The sequence below is a fragment of the Caretta caretta genome, chromosome 6, assembly GCF_965140235.1.
Source record: "Caretta caretta isolate rCarCar2 chromosome 6, rCarCar1.hap1, whole genome shotgun sequence".
Lineage (NCBI taxonomy): Eukaryota > Metazoa > Chordata > Testudines > Cheloniidae > Caretta > Caretta caretta.
The window spans coordinates 46,347,594-46,371,914 of NC_134211.1; the positions used below are offsets into that span (position 1 = coordinate 46,347,594).

Here is a 24,321-nt window from a genome sequence, read left to right on the forward strand (position 1 = left end):
GGCTACAAAGGGAACAGTATCAGAGCTAGGGTTAGAACTTAGGAGTTCCTGGTTCTCAGTTCCCCTCTTTCAATTTCTCCCTTTTCCTGTCTACTCAATCCCAACTCCCCCCAGCCCAACCTTCTCTCTCACACATACAGTAGCCACCGGTCCCTCACCACACACACTTAAATGTGGGACCCAATTCTCTTCTCATTTATACACATGTAAAACTAGTGTAACTCCAGTAACTTTAGATGAGTTACTCCTGATCTATGCCGGTGTCAATGAAATTAGAATTAGTCCCTGTTGTGAAACACTGGAGTATTGTAATAGATTTGGGGGGGGGGGGGGGGAGGGTTGGAATAATCTATGAACCAGTATAATGCTATTATTAGTTTCTGTATCTGATACTTTCCAGGAAAAACCATTTGATGTCCATGAACGTCTGACTTTGCATCTCTGCTTTTATTAAAAGATGTGCAAAACCTCATAAAGCCAGATAGCCAAATTAAAACTGTTCTGTGGGGGAAAAAATTGCTTCAACATAAGAAAATTCCAATCATCTAGAATTATCTGTTCCTTTGTTACAACCAGCTTGCCAAATGTTTTTATTCCTACTACAACCAACAACTTATATTGGTAAAAGAATTGGGTTCCAAAAGTGTGTATTAAAATGTTCTTTTTCCTAAAAAAAAAAAAAAAAAAAAAAAAGCAGATACCCCAGCATAGCAGATACACTAGTATGAAGGGAAAGGTTAATTCAAAAGAGCATAGACCTGATGAAAAATTGAGTGAGTTTTATGCTCAGTTTATTAATTCCCTTGTGTTCCTTTGTGGGGGAGATATTTTCTTTCCTCGGCAGCCTACATTAACTAAATTGACAATAAAAGAAATGTGTCCTAAATCAAAAGACAGCATAGGGTAAATAATCATTTCTCTCCTCATTTCAAAGACAATATGTTGGCCTGAAGTCCATTTTATTCCCAATGTTTCTGTTAAAAAGATGTTGGTGGTCTAGTACCAATGCCAATATACACTGTAATATGGGTAAATCAGATTTCATCTGCTCTTGTAAAACCTTAACTGCATCTGCAGACCTATCAATTTGTGATGAGAAAAGAAAATCTAGAGTCTTATGATTTAAATTAGCCACTTAAATCTTTGAGAGCACATATTATAATAAGGTATAGAGAAAATATATGCTCTTTCCTACGACTTGTCAAGCTAAATCTCAACAAGTGCATTCTCATTTGTTTCAACTGAAAACCGTCTGAAACGCAGTCTGTAGAAGCAGCAAAAAGCAGCACTTACACAGATGATGTTCTCAACGTTCTCAGTAAAAGGTCAAGATCTTTACAGTATCTTTCCATTAAAGCAAATAAAGGTATGTCCCTTGATTTCAGAGCTATGGGGAACAAACAAAATGTTCTCATGAAAAGACAAATCCTTAGTCCAGTGCATAGCTTAAGTAACCAGGCTACATTCTGTGTAATAGATGCAGAGAAGAGAGAAATCCACACTCCAAGTCCAGGTTAGAAAGTGGTAGTAGACCTGTTCTGTGGCCATTATTGTAGTCTCAGAATGGCAGAAGGCTGTTGTGTTGCTCCATTCCCAGGGTAGAGGAATGACTGGTGTATCTTGATTCCTCCCCCGTCCAGCCACCAAACCATCCTCTTTCCAGGCAGTACCAAATGAGTACAGCAAAGGCAGCTTCAGACCTCTGCTGTATTAGTGATTCATCATGCTCGGCAAACAATGCTTAGGGGTTATTGTGGCTTACATATTTCTATCAGGAGTCTACTGTAAAAGTAGAATTTTTCCACAAGCCTAAGTAATGAGACCACGTACAGAGGAATCTGCTTAATGAGCTAGTTCTGCACATGGCCTTTGTCAAAATTAGCCAACTTTATGATTAACAAAAAAGGTACCATTTCAATAGTAATGCTGCTGCCTATGGAGCTGTAGTGAGCTGGACTGGGCAGGCCCTCTGGCACTATCTGCACTGGAATAGTGACTGAGCCCGTGTCAGCGGCAGGGGCAACAGCAACCACATGAGGTGCACCATCATTTTTTTTTTTCTTTAAAAGCAGAGATTCCCAGAAAGGGAAATGCTCTGTGATCCCATAGTGAAGTGTACAACAAACATCTCATTTAACTGAAAAGAAATACACTTCACTGAACTGGATAGAATCGTTTGCTTCCACTTTAACCCACTGGATTTCTATCAAGATGTTTCCCCCTTTAGAAGGGATTTAATTTACTGTAATATGAAACAAAAGTCACATTTATTCCTTGAAATCTGGAGCATTATTTTCCCCCAACAGGAGGTAAGCTCTATTTGGTAAACTTCAATTGCTGTGTTGGATACTCAGCACTTCTGAAAACCAGACCCCAAGATGTGTGGAAATGTCATTCAGGAAATTTTCACATTTCCGCAAAGTCCTCTTTTGTTCACATTGAGCTGCAGTATTTGAAACAACAGTTCAGTTGTTTGTGGGTTTATTTAATTAAGATTCAGCAGTTTCTGAGAGTGGGGGGGGGGGGGGAAGAAGCTGGAGCCCAGACCACACTTTTCTCTCATTGTCTTGACATAACTGACTAAGACACTTGAATTCCTTGTTGTTTTTGTTTAGTTACAGTAAAACTCAAAAGACTCTCCACATGACTGGCTAAGAACAAGGCCAGAGGGCCCTTTATCATCCAGATACAAGTTATGCCATTATGAAATAATGAAACAAGTGGACTGCTTTCGAAACCGGTGAGTTTTTAATTTAAACCTAAACAAATACCACCCCTGTTCATTGTTCTTAAAGATTTCTCTCATTTGTAAAAATAAATCCCTGAAGGCCTGGGGTGACAGAGCCATCAAAAGGCATTAATAGGCTGCAGACAAGGGGCTGTAACTGCACCCTCTCACTTGGATGATATACATAATTTAATATTCAGTGTTCCAATCTGGGCCCACTTTAACTGCAGTCAGAACACTGATATAGAAATGGCAGGCACCAGGAAAAATTTAGACTGATAATACTGAGCACGCACTCAGACATCAAACTAGACAATATTTGTTACTGAATGACTTACTCTGCCAATCAGTGAAGTTGCGTAACATGCAACAGTAACAATAAAGTGATAGTAACATTGATAGGGTTGTCAATTTTGGTTTGGATGTATTTCTGGAGGTTTCATCACGTGACATAATCTGTAATTAAAGATTAATCTTTAATTCCTGGAGACTCCAGAACAATCCTGGAGGGTTGACAACCCTAAATATTGGTATGCCTAGTTTCTCTCTCTTGTTCTCTGCCTGTGGAACACAAACTTTAATCTCCTGAGGACTAAAATGCTTTAGTTAAACTGCAGTCTTTGGGCTTATTTGCATGAGATGTAATGGTCTGCAACAGGTAGGAGATCAGACTAGATCAGGAGTGGGCAAACTACGGCCTGCAGGCCGAATCCAGCCCATCAGTGCTTTGGATCCAGCCCGCAGGATTGCCACCCCTGTGGCAGCATGGGCCCTGTGCCACAACTGAAAGCAGCCGGCACCAAGTCCCTGCAGCCCCTGGGGGAGTGGAGGCAGAGAGCTCTGTGCGCCGCCCTCACCTGCAGGCACTGCCCCCCGCAGCTCCCATTGCTCACCCTGCTGCCACCCCGGAGCCGCTCCAGGTAAGCGGCGCTGGGCTGGAGCCCGCACCCCGAACTTCTCCTGCACCCCAGCCGCACCCCTGCCCTGAGCCCCTAAACCCCTTGCCCTGAGTCCCCTTGTACACCACGCACTCACTCCCTCCCGCACCCCAACCCCCTGCCCCAGCCCTACATTCATGGCCCTGCATGCAATTTCCCCACCCAGATGTGGAACCTCGGGCCAAAAAGTTTGCCCACCCCTGGGCTAGATGATCTGATGGACTAATATGCCTTAAACTCTCTCTAGATATAAGACATCAACACATTCTAAAAGACTGAATTTACACTTTAAGTGAGTAAGTCTATCTGAAATCTGTATCTGTACAAATACTTGGCTAATGTTTGTGTCCATACCAATGCACACTCACAAACACAAAATCTGTTAATCTTGGCTACCAAAAATGGCCAGTGCTCACAGGCGTGGTCTTTTCTGCTGCACCTGCTGTAGTTTTATGAGCAACTCCCTCTTATAGGCCAGGATTTCTTCCATCTCTGCTTTCTGACCAATGAGACTGCCTTTCCCTCCCTGACCTAGTTGGTTTATACAAGGTCTGGTAGCTGGAGTGGAGAAAAAAGTCTGCAAGCACAGAAGAGTTTCAGCATGGACATTTTATGTACTTTCGGGTACTTCACCACATAAAGGTCCAGACTGTGCCTCAAAGCCACAGCCTGCGCTGGAGGGAAGGATTAAGCATACCGTAAGCAACAGTCCTAAGGAGGAATTTTACTGAGTGAGCCAGATTTCCTGCTGGGGTGTGAGTACAGCAGTGGCAGATCTGCCACTCCAGGAGACAGTTCAGCATGCACTCTGCTCTACCTCTGCAACTTTGTAAACTGATGTGAAGAAAGGGTGGGGCCATGGCTTCATTCTCATCCTGCCCCTCCCGGGGAGGTTATGATACTAGCAAGTATGCATTTTTCAGCTACACTATAGCTGGCCCCTATACAGGAACTGAATGTTGGGGAAGACAGTTATGCAGGCTCAGCAAAGAGCCCAAAGACTGAATGGACCATGCAGACTGAACTCCTTCTTGCCTTAGAGATGTCCCTTCCAGGTGAGGGTGGAAACACACTGGCATTTGTGCAGCAGTGTTGGAAGCTAGCATTACTGCTGTGTCTGTCCTGTGGTTGAGTAGTGGACTTCAGTTTTTGTGGCTGCCCATCTGAATCAATTCACTCAGCAATAAATAAATGCAAATTTATATTAAAAAAATTAAAAACTGGAAATGTGTAATAATTGTTGCAGCACTGATCGAACAACCAGGACATTCTGGGCCAGATCTTCAGCTGGTATAAATCAGCGTAGTTCCATTGTCATCAAGGTTCTCAAGATTAGGTTTAAGCTTCACTATGGGGTTTGGATTTATTTTCCTGCTGAACTGTGCAAACTAAGGACACCAATTAAGTTTCCTGGCTTTTGCCGGCTGTTTCAAAACGTTATTTAAATATAGTTTTATTTTGTTTTTAATATTTCTAAAGTTTATACCAACTATGGCAAAGTTTCTGTCTTGTATAAGTCTATTTCAGTGGTTATTGAAACTTCAGACTCTTTCTGTTTAGGTAAAAAGATCTGGGCATATTTTGAAATGCCAAATTCAGCCAGTTAAACAGTTGTAAGATTAAACACGGTCATGATTTACTTCACAATTGTATCTTGTCCTGTAACTGTATTGTACTGCTGGATTTACTCTGCAATGTCTTTAAGCTTCCCCATGGACATATACACAATGTAAACATACTGTCAAGATTAACTGAGATGGGCCAAGTGTCCTCTAAAAAGATGTTTAATGAATAAGAAATAAATAGTAGGATAGTGGCTAGTAAAAACTGCGTAATGTGGATGTATTAAAGTGCAACAAAAATCATAACACAAAATTAAAATTACATCAATAAATAAACAAATTTAAAAGAAGAATTCACAATGAAAAGTTGTAGAGTAAGATTCTAGGCTAACGAAGGAATTTGAAGCTTAATTGAGAATTAGAAATGTATATACACTGTAGTCAAAACTCCTTTCCAGGCTCCTTAAGTAGCGTTTTAATGCTTCACCACTATTACATTAGGTTTGCTCTAATTAGGAGTCTCAATATAAGAAGTAGAATATAGGGATTTCCTAGTACAGCAAGTAAGATTTAACAGACAGAATTAAGAATGGTATGAGGTGCATTTTCATTACAAAAATATAGCTGCTCTGGCCAGTTCTCCTGCTGCACCCAAAAGATAGAAAAGGAGTACTTGTGACACCTTAGAGACTCACCAATTTATTTGAGCATGAGCTTTCGTGAGCTACAGCTCACTTCATCGGATGCATACCGTGGAAACTGCAGTAGACATTATATACATACAGAGACCATGAAACAATACCCCCTCCCACCCCAATGTCCTGCTGGTAATAGTTTATCTAAAGTGATCATCAAGTTGGGCCATTTCCAGCACAAATCCAGGTTTTCTCACCCTCCGCCCCCCCCCCCCCCCCACACACACACACAAACTCACTCTCCTGCTGGTAATAGCCCATCCAAAGTGACCACTCTCTTCACAATGTGTATGATAATCAAGGTGGGTCATTTCCAGCACAAATCCAGGTTCTCTCACTCCCTCACCCCCCTCCAAAAACAACACACACAAACTCACTCTCCTGCTGGTAATAGCTTATCAAAAGTGACCACTCTCCCTACAATGTGCATGATAATCAAGGTGGGCCATTTCCAGCACAAATCCAGGTTTTCTCACCCTCCCCCCCCCCCCCCCCCACAAACTCACTCTCCTGCTGGTAATAGCCCATCCAAAGTGACCACTCTCTTGATTATCATACACATTGTGAAGAGAGAAATCACTTTGGATGGGCTATTACCAGCAGGAGAGTGAGTTTGTGTGTGGGGTGGGGGGGCGGAGGGTGAGAAAACCTGGATTTGTGCTGGAAATGGCCCATCTTAATGATCACTTTAGATAAGCTATTACCAGCAGGAGAGTGAGTTTGTGTGTATGAGGGTGTGGGGGGTGAGAAAACCTGGATTTGTGCTGGAAATGGCCCACCTTGATTATCATGCACATTGTAGGGAGAGTGGTCACTTTTGATAAGCTATTACCAGCAGGAGAGTGAGTTTGTGTGTGTGGTTTTTGGAGGGGGGTGAGGGAGTGAGAGAACCTGGATTTGTGCTGGAAATGACCCACCTTGATTATCATACACATTGTGAAGAGAGTGGTCACTTTGGATGGGCTATTACCAGCAGGAGAGTGAGTTTGTGTGTGGGTGCGCAGAGGGTGAGAAAACCTGGATTTGTGCTGGAAATGGCCCAACTTGATGATCACTTTAGATAAGCTATTACCAGCAGGACAGTGGGGTGGGATGGGGTATTGTTTCATGGTCTCTGTGTGTATATAATGTCTACTGCAGTTTCCACGGTATGCATCCGATGAAGTGAGCTGTAGCTCACGAAAGCTTATGCTCAAATAAATTGGTTAGTCTCTAAGGTGCCACAAGTACTCCTTTTCTTTTTGCAAAGACAGACTAACATGGCTGTTACTCTGAAACCAAAAGATAGAGAAGCTCAGGTGAAGCTGCTGCCAGCTGGTCACCTTCAGGTCACTACTTAACATTGTAAAGGCCCTTGTCAATATCCATGTTACTTCTACCTGCTGGAACTGAGCAGAGCAGTAAAACCACTGGCAACTGAGTGAAACTGCTTGATGTCAAACTACTTTCTAAAGTTTGGCAGGAGAATGCAAGGGACTAAATCAGGGTTTTTTTAACAGATGAGGGGGTGCTATCCCTCAGGACTGTATAAATCAATGCCATTAGCATAGCACTAATATAGGTATTTGCTGAGGCAACTCATCAGCCTTGGGAGATAACCTTATGACAGGAGTCAGTGAACTCTCCTTACTGTTTTTGATCTGGGAATATATGCTGCAAAGCTGTGGTGATTTTATCAAAATCTTGCAACAGAATTCTTACCGTTTTCTGAGGAGAAATTTTACTCTTTGTGCAGACCAAAATGGCAGCACCACATGTGTCCTAGGTAGCGGATACAGAAGTGTACAGCAATTTGCTACATTTTGGGGGATCCATGATTGCTGTGAGAGTGTGAGACTCTTATGTACATAAAGCTATTTCTAAACAACTGTTAAGCGCTACCAACTCAACTTTTACTAACCCAATCCAATCTATTCTGTTCCTTTTTGTAAAGGGAATGCAGGCTTGTAAACAGAGACACAAGAATGTGAGCCATTGCTGCTATTAAAGATGCTGTGCACGTGGAAGGGTGATCCCATAGACACTAAGGAGTATGTTTCCCAAGAGAAGCCTTGGTACTTCAGCTTTTTGACTGTAATTAAAACCAACAGAAATCAAACTACTAAATCCACCCATGAAAAATACTATGAAATTTGTCCCTAAAATTACAGGAATAAATTGTATTTAAAAACCAACTCCTACAACATTCATTGGTAACTGTTTGTAACACACAAACCCATATGTGCCAAATCCTGTGGACCTTGTAATGCAGCCCTCACTCAGGCAAATTCTTACTAAAGTCCATGAGAGTTCTGCCTGAAGAATGACAAAGTAAAAACTGAGAGCTAGATCATGACTAGCATCCATTCAGGGGAGTAATGGCTTTCCTTGCAACACAGCTGCGTAAGACCAACCTGGATCTTGGGTCAGGATACAGGGTGAAGGTGGGCAGGGGCTGTGGGAGTAGGCTTGGGGGAGATGGACAGCAGATGAAGCCACACCCAGACTCCCATGCACCGGCTAGTGCAGCTGGCTGGATGCAAGATGGAGAGAAAGTTGCAACTGCATCCTCCCTCTCCTCTGTGGAAAAGAGGCATTCCAGAGAAATTTTGATTCAGAGGGGTGTTTCTGGGGCATAATTCCTTTCAATCTAGTCTTGGGTAATGGTCATAGAATATGGCCTATGCCTTTAAACAAAGGCCAATAACTACATGAACCCAAGCAAATTCTATTATGTAAATGCAAAGGATCAAACAAGTAACACCAGAAATAAATATGTTCTGAAGATTTTACACCTCTTTTAGTTAAATTTAAAAAATCACTGGCTTCCCAGAAGAAATCTCCAGCATCAGACAAACAGCTCATTCAAATCAGAACACATACACACACAAACATGTTTTCGGTCAAGACATGTCGGTCATATTATACTGAGGATCAAATTGCACCTTACAAACATTTATCAAATGCCAGGTTTCAGAGTAGCAGCCGTGTTAGTCTGTATTCACAAAAAGAAAAGGAGTACTTGTGGCACCTTAGAGACTAACCAATTTATTTGAGCATAAGCTTTCGTGAGCTACAGCTCACTTCATCAGATGCATAAAGTGGAAAATAGAGTGAGGAGATTTATAGACACACAGACCATGAAAAAATGGGTGTTTATCATACACATTGTAAGGAGAGTGATCACTTAAGATGAGCTATTACCAGTAGGAGAGTGGGATAGGAGGAGAGAAAACTATTTCCCCTTGTTTATTCCTCCCCACCCACTGTTCCTCAGACGTTCTTGTTAACTCCTGGAAATGTGCTGGAAATGGCCCACCTTGAGTATCACTTCAAAAGGTTTTCTCTCCCCCCACCCCACTCTCCTGCTGGTAATAGCTCATCTTAAGTGATCACTCTCCTTACAATGTGTATGATAAACACCCATTTTTTCATGGTCTGTGTGTATATAAATCTCCTCACTGTATTTTCCAGTTTATGCATCCAATGAAGTGAGCTGTAGCTCACGAAAGTTTATGCTCAAATAAATTGGTTAGTCTCTAAGGTGCCACAAGTACTCCTTTTCTATTTATCAAATGCTTTCAACATAAATTATCGTGCAGAAAACAGGTTAGGATTATTCACCACTTCTGGTTTCTGTTAACACACACAGCACAACTGAAGAAAAATGCCAGTAATTTTGCATCCGTATCACTGAAATTATGGATTTATCAAGACCAGTCATTTAAACTGCTTTGATCAACAATTTGATTTGCAGAGGTAGATCATCAGTCAGAAGCAACTTTTTGTAACTCTTTCACACTTGATTTGAAACAATTATTCTAAAATAGTTTTTGGTTTTTTTTACGAAAAGGTAGAAATTTGTGTGTGTGTTTTCTATGCACGATATAGAGTTTATTTTTAAAAGCATTTTTGTATTAAACAGTATACCTGTGGCCTGAGATTTTTTTTGCATTAGAGCATTTTTTTTTTAATTTTAAACAATATCAGTTTCCAATATAAATGTAACCTCCGCTGTTTAACCTGAGACACAACTTCTTTGTTAAGTTACTAACTACACTGAATTAAGTAGCACACATTTGTGGATTGTAAGCACATTTGCTTTTGGCTGTACTCAGTCCAATGCATAAAAACAATGCAAATTGTTATTTAGCACCTGCCCTGCATTCAGCACCTCAAAAAAAAAAAAAAGTTGTAACACAGTGAAACTGCTAAAATTTGTGAAGCTCCAAGTCTGGAGATATTCCCATTTTATTGCAGCTAAACATTTTCATTACAAAGCAAACTCAAAAGTATAGCCAATTTACAACTTAGTTTTTAACCTCATGTACTTATGCTTTCCTTTTAAAATCTCTACCCACTACTGCAGTCTTAGCATTAATTAGCATGTGCAAAAGGGTGCTCATTCAACCTCTAAACATAAACATTAGATTCATATGAATTTTACAAAGAAAGAAAAAGCTCAAAAATGCAAACAGCAAAGACTAATGAACATGGATGTTGGATTTGAGAAAAAATACTTCAACTTACTGCTATTTGTTGCATGAACCAAATGTTTCATTCTATAAAAGTTCTTTCCAGTTTTCTTCTTGCTCATGCTGTGTTGATTGATAATGAGGATGATCTTCTTTTTACCTCAAGATCCTCTATTTAATTTTCAGTCTCTAGTGAACTGTTCCCTAGGTTAGAGGGACTTTCCCACTCCACCTCTCCCCCCACCCTCACTCAATTGCCTCACAGACTTGGACTGGATGCTACCGAATTTGGCACAGTTAAAAATCAATTTCAGTGATGATCTGGCAGTTTGTTAAAAAAGGGTCACTGACTATTCAGGATCAATTAAAGTATATCAGAGTTCTCATTTAGAAATCACAGTAACATACTGTATGTAAGGGTCATTTGTTGAGATATCAGGCTTTTCAATTTCACATTTCTATATGAATATAACAACATACCTATTTACAACAGTAAGTTATGCTCATTGACTTAGCAGAAGAATATTTTGGGGATAGTGAATTGCAACAAATATAAGTTAACTTGAACTACTTGTACAAAGTAACTCTCCTAAATTTCATATTCTTGAAAATCTTGGGATTATTCAGTATAGATGAGCCAAACAAGTTCATCAGGTTGGTAAATGCAATGATTTCAAAATGCAAACATCTGATTAAGACCTATAAAATCAACCAACAGTGGAATGATTTTTGTGACATGGAACAGGATAAGAATTTTAAGGGTGATTTTTTTTGTTTATTTTTTTTTTTAAAAAAGAAGAAGCTACATTGTGGTGCTGTGAATAGCTTTCCTTTATTACACTGATTAGGAGACAGTTTCTGAACGTCAGAGTAACTGACAAACAATCCTAATGAGTCTCTAAAAAATCTGGTTTACTCAGGACAAACGTGATGATAGAATATTTTCTGCATTACTTTAACTAACCAAACAAAAAGTCTAAAAATATATGTTCTATATAGCATGCCACACTTAAAGGACCAAATCCAGAGATCCTGCTTTGATTTTAACTTTGTCCAAACTCAGCCACACTACCACTATCAACTGCCTGGGAAATTACCAGAATTAGCAAAAACAGTAAGCAGGACTTCCAGATTAGGCCTAAAGAGATTAATTTAGCACTATCTGCTTTTGATACATATTCTTTTTCTCCTCTTGTTTATATGCTTGTTTCTTTAATATGGAACAGCCCACAGCTAGGTGGCAAGTTGATATTAAGAAAGGTAAACTACATTTATTTAAACGTTTTTAAGCAGGGAAATAATAATTGATATATACAATTTTTGGAAATGCTCTGAAAGCTTGGCAAATACCATATTGGTACATTCACCAACAGTGAAACTACAGTCTATGACCTGTATTTCATCTGAAAACTACAGTCTATGACCTCTTTCAGAGTAACAGCCGTGTTAGTCTGTATCCGCAAAAAGAAAAGGAGTACTTGTGGCACTTAGAGACTAACCAATTTATTTGAGCATAAGCTTTCGTGAGCTACAGCTCACTTCATCGGATGCATACTGTGGCTATGTGTCTGTGACCTGTATTTCATCTGATAAAAAAAGCACAGGTGGGTTTGATTTTTTTTGAAGTCTGTCATATTACTTATGGTTTAACAGAGTTATATTCATTGATATAATGTAACCTCAACCATCAAGTTTAAAAGAAAACATTTTTGGGAGCGAGGAGCTGAATCCTTGAAAAGGCTGACCGTATATCCTATTTTTTGCTTGCCCTGAGTCAAGTTGGCCAAATGTCACAAAATTTGAATCTGCCACTCTAACTGTCTTATGCTGGGAAATTATGAGTGCTGCTACCTACGCAGAAGGAAGAATCCTTCAACGTCACAATCATAATCCTGAACAGAACGCTAATATATATGTGGAGAATAAATATGAGGACACACTTTTCATAACAGATTTTATTGCAATATTACTTGACTTACATGGTCAAGTCACATATACCACTGGGGAAAAAAAGATATCTTGCTTTTTGGTTCTATTATTTGTTATTATGAGTTTGGAAAAAGTGGTTGAGGCAGTACAGAACATGAAGTAGATCAGGTCCTTTCCACCATGAGCTTGCAATCTTAGAAGACAAAATATTTGGTGATTCTGCACTTGCTGGCAAGGAGACCTTTGCGAATCCAAGTATTTAACAAATATTTTATATGTAAGATATGTGCAGCTATGGGAGAGGGCTTAGTTCTACATTTTCACAGCTTTTAAGGGCAGAAGAGACCATTATGATTGTCTAGTCTGACCTCCTGCATAATACAAACCATAAAATCTTACCCAGTAATTTTTGCATCAAGCATCATTTGAACTATAGCATATCTTCTAGAAAGATACCCAGCCTTGATATAAAGACCTGAATAAAGACCTCATTGTTACAAATTTGCACCTTATTTCTATCTAAATTTGTCTAGTTTCAGCTTCCAAAACGTTAGATATTGTTGTGCCTTTTCTGATAGTTTAAATAGCCCTCTACCATCAAAAATCCCTTAGGTACTTGTAGAGTGTGATCAAGTCACCTTTTAACCTTCTCTTGGACAAACAAAATAGTCTGAACTTCTTAAATCTCTCACTATAAAGGCACCTTTTCCAGATCATTAATCATTCTTGTAGCTTCTTTCTGAATCCTTTTCCAATTTGTCAATCTCTCTCTCTCTCTTTTTTAAACTAGTTTGGCTTCAAATTTAGAATTTTCTGTTGTTGAGACTACAGGCCAATTGGGTAAAACAAACAAACAAACAAAAAAACCCCAGATTTGCCATGCAGACATTTTTTTCCCCTTTTTTGTCCCTACGTCACTAAAATTTGGGGATTACCTGGTAAATGAATAGTGGAAAACAAGAACCTTTGGTGCTTTGCCTGTTGCTGATGTCTAATTCAATTAAGCAGAATTACACACACACACTGTACAGTCATTCACTGGATTTATGGATTTTATGCCCCCTGTATTCTGTGTTACAAATTCTCTTGCTCTTAATAATAGAAGTATAAATAAAAATGAGTGTTTTCCATTTTGGAGGACCTTAGTTATCAAATCAAGAATGCATTTTAGCCTCTGAAATTTGGCTCAAGGGTAATACATCTCTGACCATTTACCTGTACCTGCTAATAATTAGGTATGTGCAAATAATGTGCTTGGCAAACAAACATACTATGGGAACTATCTGATTAGCAGACTGAAGGTCACTTTTCCTTAGCGTGTTTTTGCTAAATGACTATCAGGCCATTTTATAAAACACAGACAAGGTTGATGCAATATGAGCAAAAGAAAGCTGCATTTCTAAATACCTAGAAATTGTAAAATGTCTTTTAAAATGTTCTATTATTCTCTTCATACTTTATCTTTTGTTTTCTTTTTATAAGGGAGACACTGTTTAGAGATTTTTAAAGTGTGGTAATTTCACATCTGTCAAAACCTAAAGTTAAAAACATAGACAAAATCCTGATCCTCTCTATTGCAGAAGCAAAGGTGAATCTAGTCCCTTACTGCTGCAAATTCTCGCTCCACAGAATCTGATCTATCCTGAACACTCCTAGGTATGAAATCTGTCTCTGTCTGTCTGTCTCTATCTGTGAATCATCTGCAGAACAGCCAGATTTAGTCTGTTTCCTAAAAACTACTTTAGTTTATATAAATATATAGTAAACATATGCCAAGAAACTGAGCATCTTTTTAAAAATATGGTTTCTTCCAAGTGATATATGCTGAATGGAAGCTTTGGAGACTAAACTACTATCTCCACAGAAGAGGTACAACATAAGCAGTAAGAGCAAGAGCTTTCCGCACAAATATGCCTTAGTCACACATAGGATAACTCCCATTCATGGAGCTGAAATGGTAGTTTAGTCACTGTAGTTATTCACAAAAAGAAAAGGAGTACTTGTGGCACCTTAGAGACTAACAAATTTATTTGAGCATAAGCTTTCGTGAGCTGAAAGTGAGCTATAGCTCATGAAAGCTTATGCTCAAATAAATTTGTTAGTCTCTAAGGTGCCACAAGTACTCCTTTTCTTTTTGCGGATACAGACTAACACGGCTGCTACTCTGAAACCTGTAGTTATTCAGTCTTTGGGCCTCTTTCATGAGATTCCTAACAGGGGTGCCAGGTTAAGTGTGACAGTGTTTGCAATTAAACGGTGAATTCATTATGCTTTTACAATACTTTGAAGATATGAAATAATAAGTATTATCATCATTATTTTCTGATTTGGACACCTGTCCACTAGGAACCGAGCACTAATTGAGTTTCCTTCTTTACAGTCTGAAAAATATAAATCTTCTTTGGCCTTGAGAGTGGAGAGGTAAACTGCCTAGATTTTACTTTAACAGCATTTATTTTTTACTATCATTTTACCTTACATTTATATTGAAAGAAAATCTAGAGGACAGTTTTTTCCCCACAGACTTCTACTGCCCTCTGCAGGATTATTTTTTTAAAAAAGCAATATTTATAAAGAAAGCTGGAAAGGACCTACCGGGGCTTAAGCAATTAGGTACCGGGGCTCAAGCAATATTTTTACATTCATAAATGATGCAGTAAGCCCAGAGGTGCTGGGGCTATGAAATGCTGAGCCTAGAGGCTCAGCCCTGGCAAGAACTGTCACAAATTAAGCATTGGGGCTAGTCCACTTACAGTATTACCCAGGACTTCATGGAAGATAGCTGGAACACAAAGACATCAGTGTTTACTCCATCTTTACATTATGTTTAGTATAATTTTCAGTTGTGGAGGGCAGGGAAACAGAGCAGTCACATACAGGATTGCTGTCATATGCTTTGAGGGCTTGATCCTGCAAGATTCAAAGCCCTCTTCTGAAGTGCTCAGTGGTCCTTGAAATGCAATGAAGTCAGCGGCAGAATGAGGGCACTCGGCACCTCGTAAAAGTGCCCAGCATCTTGCAGTATTGAGCTCCTGGTGCATTGCTTGCAACATTCCAAATGCTGAATGGCTGTGTGAACCCCTAGGCTGTATGAAGGAGAGAACCTGACATAACAGGCCCATTACTCAATTCATATGTACTTATAAATTTCAGTGTTGTTTCTGGCCAGGGGCTAATTCTGCTCCTCCAGTACAAAGGAGAAAGAAAATATTTCTCCATTGCACATTGCCTATGCAAATTAGATTTCAGATTAAGGTAATTGTTTATTTGTTTAGAGATCACATCAGTGAAACAGCCACAGGGAACAGGACTATGAGAGAACTCCAAGATATCCACTCCCCAATGATTCACAGAATAGGCATATGAATGCAAGACTCCTACATTTGTTTGGACTACTTAGAAGTGTCTTGGATAATTAAGATGAGTTCAACAGTGACATTGTACAGTGGCAGATGTTATTTGTGCTGTAGTTTACTCACAGTTTTACTTGTAAAAGGACATAAAAATAAACCAGAGAGGAGAATGTTTATATATACATGGATTAAATGACAACTGACAATTCAGATGTGAATTACAAGGCTGTAATTACATGAGAGGCTCTGGTGACATCAGAAATCACAAGCTTAAATGGTTCATCATTTCTTCACAACCCCAAGTTGTAATTAGAGCCCTGTTCCTTTTTTATTATTATTAAAAGAGCCTTTAACAACACAAGAAGAGTAATAATTTACATCAAATTGCACTGCCCAGAATGTTATTGCTATTATAAATGGCTAATCATCATGAAAATGAATGAAACATCTCAGCACAGAAGGGTATATTATCATAGTGCTGCGGGGTAAATTTGTGCATTGAATTTCCATTAATATGAATGGTTTCAGAGTAGCAGCCGTGTTAGCCTGTATCCGCAAAAAGAAAAAGAGCACTTGTGGCACCTTAGAGACTAACAGATTTATTTGAGCATAATAAATAAATTTGTTAGTCTCTAAGATGCCACAAGTCCTCCTTTTCTTTTTGATTAATATGAATGGAGTTCTGGACATAAATCTCCACATACAGTCTGCAGAATTGACACCCCCTTCCAAGGCCTTTGATACGTATAATATGTACATACAGGGATAGGGGGATTACGTGGGGAGGCTACAATAAAGCTTTATTGCTGTAAATTTTGGGAAGGTTCTAATAAAAACTTTGAAGGCCTGAACACCAGACATCACACATTTTCTTATACCACAGATACTATGGCCTATAATTTGCTTTATTCTGTTCCCTTCTTGTTTTCAGAGTTGCAGTACAGAGTCAACTAATACAGTAAAAACAACAAGGGGTCCAGTGGCACCTTAAAGACTAAAAGATTTATTTTGGCATAAGCTTTTGTAGGTAAAAACCCCACTTCTTCAGATCCATGAATCTGAAGAAGTGGGTTTTTTGCCCACGAAAGCTTTTGCCCAAATAAATCTGTTAGTCTTTAACGTGTCACTGGACTCCTTGTTGTTTTTGTGGATACAGACTAACACGGCTACGCCTCTGATAACTAATACAATATACTGAAATGTGTACCACGGTTTGTGAAGTATGGGAGATTACAGGCCTGATGACAGGAAGTTCTGATTCCACAATTCAGTAGGCGGTTAATAAAAGTTTCAGGTGCTCAGCATGCTTCAAGTGATGCCTTTTTGACTATGGCCAAATTTTCATTAGTAGCCACTCATTTTGGTTCCCTCCATTTTTGGATGTCCTACCTGAGACATGTTGGGTCCGATTTTCAAAAGTGCTGTGCATCCAAAAGTCCAGCTGAAGTCAATAGGAGCCACAAGTGTTCAGCACCTCCGAATATTCTCAAAAAGAAAAGGAGGACGGACTTGTGGCACCTTCGAGACTAACAAATTTATTTGAGCATAAGCTTTCGTGAGCTACAGCTCACTTCATCGGATGCATTCAGTGGAAAATACAGTGGGGAGATTTTTATACACAGAGAACATGAAACAATGGGTGTTACCATACACACTATAATGAGTGTTACAGCAGTTGACAAGAATGTCTGACGAATGTCAGCCCCCAACTAAAACCTCTCCAACACATCATCAAGGATCTATAACCTATCCTGAAGGACGACCCATCACTCTCACAGATCTTGGGACACAGGCCAGTCCTTGCTTACAGACAGCTCCCCAACCTGAAGCAAATACTCACCAGCAACCACACACAATAGAACCACTAACCCAGGAACCTATCCTTGCACCAAAGCCCATTGCCAACTGTGTCCACATATCTATTCATGATAGGGCCTAATCACATCAGCCACACTATCAGAGGCTCGTTCACCTGCACATCTACCAATGTGATATATGCCATCATGTGCCAGCAATGCCCCTCTGCCATGTACATTGGCGAAACTGGACAGTCTCTACGTAAAAGAATAAATGGACATATATCAGACTTCAAGAATTATAACATTCAAAAACCAGTCGGAGAACGCTTCAATCTCTTTGGTCACTCGATTACAGAACTAAAAGTGGCAATTCTTCAACAAAAAAACTTCAAAAATAGACTCCAATGAGAGACTGCTGAATTGGAATTAATTTGCAAACTGGTTACAATTAACTTAGGCTTGAATAAAGACTGGGAGTGGATGTGTCATTACCCTGCTGTTCCTCAAACGTTCTTGTCAACTGCTGGAAATGGCCCACCTTGATTATCACTACAAAAGCCCCGCCCACTCTCCTGCTGGTAATAGCTCACCTTACCTGATCACTCTCCTTACAGTGTGTATGGTAACATCCATTGTTTCATGATCTCTGTGTATATAAATCTCCCCACTGTATTTTCCACTGAATGCATCCGATGAAGTGAGCTGTAGCTCACGAAAGCTTATGCTCAAATAAATTTGTTAGTCTCGAAGGTGCCACAAGTCCTCCTTTTCTTTTTGTGGATACAGACTAACACGGCTGCTACTCCGAAATCTGAATATTCTGGTCATCTGTATCTCAAATTAGGAATTCAAAACTTGGAGCACCCAAGCTCAGTGGCCACTTTGAAAACTTGGCTGCATAGCTATTTTACACTTTTGGGGAACAGGATACATATTATATATAAATGAAAGAAAATGAAAAAAAATCGAATGGAGCAATGAATTATAAACAAAACACCTAATAAAGTCTGCTTTCTTTTAATTTCCTTTACAAATGTAGGATTACTGTTTACAAATATTAAATTGAATATTGTGGCTGCTGAAGAGGTTATACTGGGGGTCTGTCAATAGAGATAAAATGAGTGCATCTCTTTTCTTTCTCATTTTTACTGGTGTTTAACAGGTTACGCCAAACTGGCCCATCTTTGTACTGAACTGACCTATAAACTTCAGGTAGAGTCTGGTTTCACTTTTATATGCAGTGAAGTACTGCCAAAGACTTTGCTCTAGCTTTCTTCTTGTGACAGCAGTGGTATTTGAAAATGAAGATTAAAAACATAACAGTTGTATACTTGTTTCACACCCTATGGGACAGCAGGGTGATGAGAGATAACACCTATATTTAAGTCCTTATCATCACCTTAGTTTCTTTTCTTGCAAGCTGTTCAGACTTTAAATGAAACGAGACAGGAGCTAATGGATTATTTTTATCTGTTTTGCCAGTGAAAGTCACATTCTCTTCCATGTCTTGCAAACTGGAGTTTATTAAGCCTAATGTTAAGAAGTAATCAGGGGCAATGTCAAGTTACACAATAGATAAATGAAGTGAAAAGGATCATGAGCTAGTTCATAGACCACAGCACAAGGTGTGGAGAGATTCTATTCCTGTTTTTGTCACAAATGTCTTGGGTTCCCCTCCCTGCACTCCAGTTTTCTCACAGAAAAAGGAATGATCATGACATTTACCTATCTTACTGAAGTTGTGTGTGAATTATTTCATTAACGTCTGTAAAGGACAGAACAGGCTAGATTGTATTTTTAGACACAACCCTGAGCAAGGGGTGATACGTAAACTGCCAAAATTAGCCCTGGTAGGCATTGTGCCTCTGAGAAACCCTTCTGATGAACAGTTACCTCCTTGCTCCTTCCTTGTTCCAAAGGGAGGAAGGATGGAAGTAATTGGCTCATGCTGGTTCAGTTGTATGGACAGTGCACTGTGTTTGGGGGGGTATGTGTGAGAGGCAGAAGCACATGGAGCCAAGGCTCTAATCATGCCCCACCCACTTTCTCCAGGATGGGAAGTAGCAGGTGTACATTGACTGCTTCACTTTGCATGTCCAGATTCAAGTCTGATCAGCCTGCATAAGGATGCTGCAGAGTCCAAGTCACAATCTACTTCAATGTTTGTAGAGATCCTCTGGTGAAATTAATGCAAGGAAGTTCTATGGTCTGTGTTATGTAGGTGCATGTGTTATGCATGAGGTCAGACAAGATGATCACAATGTTCCTTTCTGGCCCTATATTCTATGTCGGATTCTAACCAAGTACAAAGTACTATCAACATTAATGGGGAAAACACACTGATGATACAGCCAGTCACTATATGTATTCCTTTGCTAAGGCTGGGTGGATAGGTGATAGTGATATATGTGTAATTTAAGAACCTATGCTTTTTGTGACACAGTATAACATTATTGGATATTGGATAAAGCCATTCCCTAAGTCTTTTAAAAAACATTTGTATAATTTTATTGATTAATGGAATCTCGCCTCAAAATTTAGGGTTATTTATTTTTTCAGTAGCCAGCTACTCCTCTATGCTCATTTACTGTCCTTTTCATTTCAGTTCTATTCTGCTTCAGTTAATTCACTTTCATTGCCACAAGACACAGACAATTGACTAACAAGACAATTTACATCTGGGGGGAAAAGACCATAGATTCCTAAAAGGTACAATTTGCAAACATACTTAATAATAAACAATATAAATGCATTACCCTGAAGGCTATTTATACCATAAAGTCATCACGTGTCCCAAAAGTCCCTCCAAGCCTGTGACCTCTTAAGGCAGACTTCCCTTTCTCCCTTCCCCATTCCACAAACACTTAATGAAGTAGGGGGCGTATTGTAAAATATTAACAAGCCCTAATCTCCCATCCCTTGTGTCCAAGAGAAATATACCTGTTGTGCTCTTGAACTTGCCAGCTTTATTCATTATTTCAACAAAGGACAGTAGATAGAACAGCAGGTGTAGTTCAAGGGTTAAAACTTTACAAGCATTAGCTGAACTATAACTGTGAAATGACGAAGGTGAATTGATAGTCTAAAACTGAAAACCAAGAGTTCTTGCACTGCTGTCCAAAACATTACTTGTTACTAGGATATATGATGATATATGCAGAGATAATAAAATTTATCTATATTACACCTCTATTATCAGTCACTTTTAGGCAGAGGGTGCTCGGAACATGTACTCCTCTTGTCATAAATATAAAGGGAAGGGTAAACACCTTTAAAATCCCTCCTGGCCAGAGGAAAAACCCTTTCACCTGTAAAGGGTTAAGAAGCTAGGATAACCTCACTGGCACCAGATCAAAATGACCAATGAGGAGACAAGATACTTTCAAAACTGGAGGGGGGGAGAAACAAAGGTTCTCTCTGTCTGTTGTTTTTGCCCAGACCAGAGCAGGAATGCAGGTTAGAAGTCCTGTAAAGGGCTAATAAGCAATCTAGTTAGATATGCATTAGATTCTGTTTTGTTTAAATGGCTGATAAAATAAGTTGTGCTGAATGGAATGTATATTTCTGTTTTTGTGTCTTTTTGTAACTTAAGGTTTTGCCTAGAGGGATTCTCTATGTTTTGAATCTGAGTACCCTGTAAGGTATTTACCATCCTGATTTTACAGAGGTGATTCTTTTACTTTTTCTTCAATTAAAATTCTTCTTTTAAGAACCTGGTTGCGTTTTCATTGTTCTTAAGAGCCAAGGGTTTGGGTCTGTGTTCACCTATGCAAATTGGTGAGGATTTTTATCAAGCCTTCCCCAGGAAAGGGGGTGTACGGTTTGGGGAGGATTTTGGGGGGAAAGACATTTCCAAGCAGGCTCTTTCCCTGTTATATATTTGTTAGACGCTTGGTGGTGGAAGCAATAAAGTCCAAGGGCAAAAGGTAAAATAGTTTGTACCTTGGGGAAGTTTTAACCTAAGCTGGTAAAAATAAGCTTAGGGAGTTTTCATGCAGGTCTCTACATCTGTACCCTAGAGTTCAGAGTGGGGAAGGAACCTTGACACCTCTTAACTTCCCTACCCCTTAAACAGATAATCTATCTAGTACAGTGGGATCTACTTCGCATGAGATGTTAAAATGGATTGGAAGATAACTGACTTTATTTCAAAATGACAGGTAAATCCTGTTTTTCCAACCCCTATATAGTTTATTAAATACTCAAATTCTTATCAAAACCAAAATTCTGTCATGAACCCTGATTTTATGAAGACTTCAAATGTCTCCAGAACTTCACTTGAGTTCAGTTTTACTATACTGTCCAATTGGGTCCACATGTGGAAAATATGGAACTATGAAACCAACTGGCTTCACCAAATTCTTGGATTAATTGCAAATAGTTATAAGATTACCAGACACGTTGCACTGTTATAATATTAAAACAATTAAAACATCCTGATCCATACACTGTATATAAAATTTTCTCGAAAGAAAACAGCCAAATGTTTGTAACTCAGATTGTCAGGGTTAATGTCACCTATAGAAAAGACAGCTAAATCATTAAGTAAAGAATAATTTGCCCTCTAAAAGACCTGAAAATTGATTTACCAAGATATAATACTGTACACTTTTTGACATATAAGCATTTTCTATGGTAAATACAAAGTCTTTTTTCATATAGCTCCTGATGAGACGGTTCTGAGTGCCTCCTTTACAGTGCTAAGCACACCCCATTGACATCAAGAGTTGAGGTTTGGACCCTACTGCAACTGCATTTGGGATAATATTGTTAAGATCAGTGAAGCTCGGTCAAAGGACTTGATGGTGGGTGGAAATGGGAAAAAATACTCTTTAATGAAAAGAAACAAGTCAGCATGAAGAACCACAGGCATGTTGGACCAGGGCTCTAGTCACCTCCTACACAAAATTCTCACTAATGTTAATGGAAGTTATGCATACATAACCAAGAGAAGACTAGAACCCATGGGGGCAGGAGGTAGAAATGTTTTGATATTAAAATCATTGAACTATAATGCTGTTCTAAGTGTATTGGTGCAGTGACTTTATTAGGGACGCCAGTTTAGCTGTCCCACTGAGCCACAGGTTTGATTACATCAGACTAGAGTGACCTTGCAAATAAATTGCTCAATCCTCACAGGCTACATACCTCTTTAAAACACCATAGATGCACATTCCATTATAGAGCTCTGAGATGCAAACTCAAGCTAATGAATACTGTCAAATTACTAACATAGCGAGGGAACACAGTTTCAGTAAATGTCATTCAGCTGAGCATTGTCAGAGAGAGGACCTTGAGCCTGGCATTTCGGAGGAGCCGCCACACATATAAGCCGTCTTTGCAACATCCATAAAACTAGGGTATGTTCCATCTTAAAAAACGACACTAAATGACCCTTGAAATTAAATTTAAATCATGCACAGTTGGCACCTTAGTTATAAAAGGGGTGAGGAAGCTAAATGGAGCTATTTATCACATGAAGACGCGAAGGAAGCCTTCACTGGCCATGTTCCATTCCTGTCACAGTCCTCATCAAAAATACCTTACTTGCTGATTCATTTTCTGTTCCCCCTTGTCCGGGACTGATGCAGCCTTCCAAGCAACAAAAGGGGAAAGGCATGTTTCATAAGTTACAAGGAACCGGTGTTTACTGAACCTACTTTTTATGTGTGCGCTCAAGACGGCAGGTCACAAAACTACCTTTATTGCAAGGGGATTTGCGTCAATTACATTGAAGCAGGAGTATACCGTTCCTGGCTAAAGCCAGCTGGTTTTCAAATAGTAAATGTCATGCATTTACAACACACAAGGTCTTAATTTATCTTCCCCTTGAAAGGCTTCTTCATGGTGCAGAGGGGGTCTTTTCAGAGCCAGCAACACCAGTGCCACTTAGAGCTGAATGCATGGTGAGAGCTCCTGCCCTAGAACTCAGCTGCCGCCCTAGACTCCATGGTACTATGAAATATCAGCACAGTGAACAACTAAGGAGTTAAAAACAAAATTAAGGCTTCGTTTATAATGTACATGTTTTATTAACCTGTAAATTTTGAACGTGGTTCGATTTTAACAATTATGACATCATATTCCATGCCAGTGCTACAATACCAATACTTTACCAAGGGACTCTTACCCAAATGCCCCCCAACCTTGATAGCTCGAGAAGGGTAGGCACGTGGGCGCACAGTTACAAAGAGGACGGGCAATTTGTTTTCTCAAAGAATGCTATCGCCTAACCATAATCAAAAGAGAAAGGAAAGCCACTTGAGGTTTTATTCTCATTTACCCCATGACCCCTTTACACACTCAGAGCAGTGTAAAGAGGCCATAAAGTGGTGGTAAATTACATTTACATGAACTTTAAGGCACTTTACAATGCTGGAGCAGTATACAGGGGCTTCAGTGTAAATTGGAATCAGGCCCTTGGGAAAGAAAACCAGTGGGGCAGATTCTGTGCAGTATCTCCTGAGAAAGACAGAACAGAAGGTGTGGGCCTGGTGGAGGGTAGGCAAAGGCAGCTTTATGCCATCTTTGTGTAGTCCGCATGCTGCCTGCACTGGGACTGGTGCAGTCCCTTAAAACATAGTAGTGCAACCCTGGAGGTTTACCTGGGCTGCTATAGGTTGCTCCATAGGTAGAACACAATACTATGAGCTTGCTCCCATCCCCATCTTCTCTGGAATGCCCACTGTAACAGGGGGAGGAGCAGAAATGGGACACTTATGCTGGCTCTATTCTTTTCCTGCACTGGGGAAATTCTCACCGACCCATATAGTCTCCCCATTTATGCTGCCAATGCTAAGTATAGATTCAGAGTGTGGGGCCAGTAGATGAAGTGAGTGTGAAAGGAAGGTTAATACTTCATT

General features: G+C 39.6%; 2 protein-coding genes across 12 annotated transcripts in view; one reads left to right on the top strand and one right to left on the bottom strand.

Annotated features, from left to right (window-relative positions):
* Window positions 1-8,461, top strand: part of LOC125638049 (uncharacterized) — a 52,231-nt gene extending 43,770 nt beyond the window's left edge. The window contains exons 4-5 of one of the 3 annotated variants that reach the window (XR_012668920.1): window positions 2,616-2,740; window positions 7,857-8,461. The gene's annotated coding sequence lies outside the window, so the exon portion shown is untranslated. Of the gene's footprint in view, window positions 1-2,615; window positions 2,741-4,139; window positions 5,494-7,856 lie in introns of those variants that run through there. The other 2 variants (XR_007357141.2, XR_007357140.2) reach the window with 2 other exon arrangements.
* Window positions 1-24,321, bottom strand: part of NAV2 (neuron navigator 2) — a 660,409-nt gene that overhangs the window by 146,048 nt on the left and 490,040 nt on the right. The window lies entirely within an intron of this gene.